This window comes from Anarrhichthys ocellatus, unplaced genomic scaffold (genome assembly GCF_004355925.1).
Source record: "Anarrhichthys ocellatus isolate YVR2014 unplaced genomic scaffold, GSC_Weel_1.0 scaffold3, whole genome shotgun sequence".
Lineage (NCBI taxonomy): Eukaryota > Metazoa > Chordata > Actinopteri > Perciformes > Anarhichadidae > Anarrhichthys > Anarrhichthys ocellatus.
Genome location: NW_022280033.1, coordinates 1,849,873 through 1,855,893, shown reverse-complemented (window position 1 = coordinate 1,855,893; position 6,021 = coordinate 1,849,873).

Here is a 6,021-nt window from a genome sequence, read left to right as displayed (position 1 = left end):
TTTCAGTCCCCTGGACATTAAAGTTTATGATGCATTACATTTTGTCCTAAAGCAGTTTGACGATACGTTGAGCAAAACCTTATTGTGCAACTCCATTTCAAATTTAGACAAGTAAATACATTTCTTGGATAAGTTAGTGAATATATATATACATTTTAGTTGTGTTGTCCTGAGAAATGGCCCCTCTAAAAGTCACATGATCAACAGGAAGTAGCATCTTTTGATTTGGAAAAACAAAAGTTGTGTCTCTCTCTGTTTTTCTGTATTTTTCCACATTCATCATATTGTAAGTGTGACTAATAATGTCAAGCTCAACGTTTTATGTATATAGTATGTGTAAACCCCTTTAAGGTGCTTGGTGTTCTTGTGCTATTATCATTGATGCCATGAGGCTATATATTTAAAGTATTTACTAATATTGTGCTCAATATTTCAAACTTTCAATCCTGTTACTCCTATCCTGAGATGGACCATTACACATTTTGAATGGCTAAACATATTTGTTATTAGATACAAATAAGATTGGAGTTTTATTTTGAAAACGGACAACATTCAAATGTCAGTGCATGTTTATCAAATACATGACTTACACTCTTATCTGTACGGTTAAAGTACAAAACATAGCCAACAAAGTATCATCATATTAAATTAAAGCATTAAAGCAACCAGCAGACCTTCTGCACTACAATGTGTCTCAAAGCACACATGGTCAACAGGTGACTGAAGCCATTAAAGGCACAATTAGGTAAACAGCGAGCAGTTAAATCTGCACATCCACGTTTAAAAAGACAAAAGCAGAGACAAGAGAGACAGACAGTGTTTGTGACTCACTTTATCTGACGCTGAAGGCCTTTCTTCATGCAGGTGAAGTGGTGAATATCCAGGTCATGACATTCCCAAGTCCTCGTGTCCACCTAGCTCACTAAACATGGCAACTGACGTTAACTATCCCGTTTTTGTTTTATTTGGCTTCAAAGTTCACTTCACAATATCTTTTACAGAGTCCCGACTGTTCGATATTATTTAATTACCTAATCAAAGACTTTCAAACGGCACCTGGCTTCCCTCAGGTAGTCTCCACTCCACCTGGACGTTAGCGGAGCAGTACCCTGTTTCACCACACAGGTAGACTAACATGTACCTGCGGTTACAGTCCAGAGGGGCGCTGTTTCACAGCTTCAGAGGAGAAGCCCTTTCTCATATAAGTTTAATATACATATGCATATATATAAGTTGAATACATACATACATATATATGTATGTTAAGGCTTCAGTCTATACCTAAAACGTCCATTTCACCCATTTCTGAGCTCATGTTTTGTCACAGAAACGGCTCTAAAAGAAGTTTTTACAAGTGAAATATTTATTTTGTTATTTGGTTTGTCCCTTGGCCCTAAGCAACTGCTTACATCCCTTAATGGGCCGGCTATACTTTTTCTTTTCCCTTTCAGTGCGTACTGCTGCTGCCCTTACAAAGTACTTGCTGTTGCATGCAGTATGCATTCACTTGGGACGTACTATATCGTCAGGCCATTACACCTTGAACTTTAAACCCTCTTGCTCATATATCTGCTGTGCAGAGACTCGTGGGTCAGAATAACCAGAAAAGCCTGCTGCACTCTTCCTGAGAGGTCTAATTAGGCAACATAAGTAAAAACACCTGTGTGTGTAGGGACTAAATTCCACATATAAATATACATGACCGCCTTATAAAGTATGATACATTATTATTGATTGAATTACCAAACAGTATAATTAGTTCGATTTTTTTTCTGCCTTTACTTCCAGTATTTCAAATGCATGACTTGTAGGGACTATTTCTACTTTTAGGTAAATCATCTGAACACTTTCACCATTCTGTGTGCTAATGTGTGTTAGCATTCATCACAAGGTGGATCGCAATCATCACAGGAATTAAATGTGTTATGAGGGGTGAGACAGAGCCTGTGAGTCCCACGTCAAGTCTAAATCTAAGCCTTGTGTTTCAAGTCCTAAACGAGTCATTATGAGCCTTGGGGTTGATTTCCTTTACACGTTTTCACAGTATAATTTAATTAAATAACGTCGCTGCTGGCTCGGAAGCCAAATAAATTGTTAAAGAAATAAGATTTGGATGTAATTTAAAACAAAAACTATAACATCCTTGTACTTCTTTAACAAAACAATCATTTCTGGACAGCTGTTTCATCCGATCGACTTCACATTTGTGTTGCTGAGGACTCAAGTAAGTGTCGAGTGTGTGTGTGTGTTATGTGCACAGAAGTTGTAGCAAAGTTAGCTTTGATAAACACACGACTGTTAGATGGATTTTCAGCAGGTTTATAAGTCTGCTTCTAATTTTCACCTCATCAGGGAGCTCAGACAGAAAACAACCCTCTTTCATCACCTTTTTCACAGCAACATGTGACGAGAAGCTTGTCATCCAATAACATGAAAGTGGCGTCGACACACACACACACAGACACACACACAAACACACACATGGATACACACTGTGAACACATGCGCACTCGAAAGATATTGATACATTCCCACATCCATTACACTCACAATCGATGAAGAAGTACACACACACACACACATATAGGGGAAGAGTGGGGAGAGACACACAACTGAACTGAAACACACACACACACACACACACACACACACACACACACACAGACACAGGGTGCCATTGGGAGTTTGATCCTCTCTCTATGTCAAATCAATTCATTCCTTATTAACAGGCTTTTTCTTCTCGTCCCCCCTTCTTTTCTCTCTCTTTTTTCCCTCCCGTCTTCTCCTCCCCTTCCTTCCACCTTCCTCCCCTCGTCCCTCTCCTCTCCTCTCCTCTGCTCCCTCCCTCCCACTCCTCTGTCAGAGAGCAGATCTGCCTGAATAATTTCTTCCCCCTGGACCAGCTCTGCTCTTTAATTCATGAGCAAGAGTGCGAGAGTGTGTGTGTGTGTGTGTGTGCGTGCGTGTGTCTGTGTGCGTGTGAGACGGTGTCAGAGAACATGTGTGTGTGTATTTGTGTGTCAGCAAGTGAAAGAACAAAAAAGAGAGCTGGTGACAGAAAGTGTGACACAGTCTGTGAGTGTGTGTGTGTGTGTGTGTGTGTGTGTGTGTGTGTGTGTGTGTGTGTACTTTTTAGAGGGGGTTTTGAAAATCTAAAAAATATAATTGTGGAGTTTTTAGGTCCCTGTATCCCTGTTTGTGCGTGTATATCTTCTTCTTCATCTTCTTCTTCTTCTTCTTCTTCTTCATGTGTGTGCACATGCATTGACAGTATACCAACATGCATGCAAGTGTCTGTGCATGTCTGTCTGTGTGTGTGTGTGTGTGTGTGTGTGTGTGTGTGTGTGTGCGTGCGTGCGTGTGTGTGTGTGTGTGTGTGATCTTCTTCAACCACAGAAAGTCTATTTTTAACTTCAGGATGAAACTGGCTCAGAGTCATTTCGAACTGACTCCTCTGAATGAATCACTTGCTTCCATTCAACATTAAGCTCCTTCCACTCCTGCTCAGATTAATCATTTACTTCTTCTCCACTCTCACAATTAGACTTTTGGCAGTTTTTTTTTTAAAAAAACGCTTCCAAATTAATTATTAGGTTTATTTCAGTTGTTCTAAATTGAGCCATTTAGCTGATTGCAAATCTTAACTGAAACGCTCAGATCATTAAAGCAGAGTTCATTTCAACTCTAATCAAAACAGTTTGAGTTGAGCTGCGCCGCTGTTCACACAGGACGTGACTGCACTTCACAAAAGGACCATTCCCTTTATTTATTCAAAGTTTGAGATAGCAGTTTATGTGTGTAAATTATTTTCCGTGTTGCCTTAATAAAAGCCAAAAGGCGTATTAAAATGCAGGCATGCCCGCAGGGCTCCGACAAGCTGTGAATGACAGCAGGTGAAATGTTCATCTGTATTGTTTTATTGGCAATAACAAGAGCCTCAGTCATGGATCTGAAACTGATTTACAGGTTTCATTTCAAGCCGCGATAAATTTGTCTTTACCGTCTGAAATTCATCTGTTAATATCTCAGAAACATAGTTTATTAAGTCCTTAAATCGTAACAATTTGCAGAGCAAACGTGACACGACTCTTAACTCCAACAGTGCAGAGCTTCATCCTCATCTGTGGGCTCATAATATATATATATATATATATATATATATATATATACACTGTTCATGAACACTGAGATTTGAATCACAAGTGTATGTAGAGACAATTATGTCACATTCTCCGTTCTTACTGCGGCAACACTTCATTTGCCAAATCCATCAGCAAAACAGAGGCGCTCAGAAGTTTTTGGTTCATGATCCTTAACTGTGTCTTTCTGGTATCAATAATGAAGGAGGGCTGCATTCAACGTATGCATTTTTAATGTGAAGACATTTAGTTATCCGTCACACATAATATCATCTGGAAGAGATTCTTATAGTGCAGACTACAGGCTGATAAAATAAGAAGAAGAAAGTAATCACATGTTAATTGTATTAATAATACTTTTTTGTTGGCTGATATTCAGACTTCATTGCCATTTTGTTTTCACTTAATTATTCAGTCTGACGTGTTTATTTTGGAGGTTTCCTGTTCGTTATTTTGCCCTGATCAATAAGTTCTGACCGAATGTCCGTCCGGTTATTGTCAGTCGACACGGACGCAGTGAGAGCAGAGAGCAAATCTTTTCATTTATTTTATTTGATCTGAGAAGAGTTCATTCTGTCCGTCTGTCTGTCACGTGATCTTTAACAGCTGTCGTAGGATTCTAGACATTTTTCCCCCGAGCACTTCACAGACTTCTCATCCGTGTTGGCTAAAAGGCTGCGGTTCAAAGTTTATTCTCCTCATTGGAAACAGCACGTTTAGCTCCAGTTAGTCTCTGTGCTGGAGCTTCTTCCTATATGATGATCTTTAGGAGACTTACAACAACATGTACAGCTGCGTTGAATGCTGGGGTCACCATTTTTTCTCTGGCTCTGGAAGATGATGTCCCTGTTCTATAGATCCCGCCTCCTAGCTCTGATTGGCCTGGCTGTTATTCCAACTGGGAACGGTTTGGACCACGTGGACATGATTTCTAGTCCATTTCAGTTCAGAACAACAGACCCTCACATGCTTGTGCCGACTTCGAATGACTGCTTGTGGTGACTGATTACATCAATGTAAAAAGCAGGCTCAACATGTTCATTTTGATTGTTGTATGATTTAGTCCATTTCGTAGTGGTTCTGGAGCTTTCGGTCATATTACATGATCTTCATCAGCAGATGGAGTTTGACCAATTGTAGATTCAAATTTCGACTTTTTCCTGAGCACTTCAAGGACTCCTCATTGTTTATTCAAGATAATATGATGTGTTCAAAAACCCAGAAGTTACCAAACCGAAACCTTGGAGTGAGATTGTTTTCCTTACAACTCTTATGTTATGACCTTACTCATCAATGTTCCCATCGTTTCCAGTTATCTGCCGGTGTACCATCACAATTCATTCCTCCCTGAGTGACTGTGTGCAGTTCAATTCAATCTTTATTGTCCCATGAGATGAATATGGATTGCAGATGGAGTTAACAATAAAATAATGAAATAGAAACATAATAAAAAGGCGTAGTAGGAATATAAAAGTAGTAAAATCATAATAAAACAACCAACAGTTTTATGCGGATAAAACAAACAACCTGCAGGGAGTCAATTGCGGAATATACTATAATAAAAAAACAGTCATCGGTGCTGCCGGTGCATCCACCAAAATGAATTGGTGACGTATGAATGACAGTAATAAGGTTTACAAACAGCTCAATTCAGTTGTGAGAGGGAGTCTAGCCATTTTCTTTAGCAGTAAGTGAATAATGGGGCAGCTTGTTAAAGGAAAAATCCTCCTGAAAACAGTTTAACATGGTTTAAAAATAGCAACTGGAAAACATCTTGAAGTCTTATTGTTGTCGCTCTGTTTCTCTGTGAATAACTGTGGATATATATGAGATATTTCCAGTGCAGCTACGGTATATATATATATATATATATATATATATA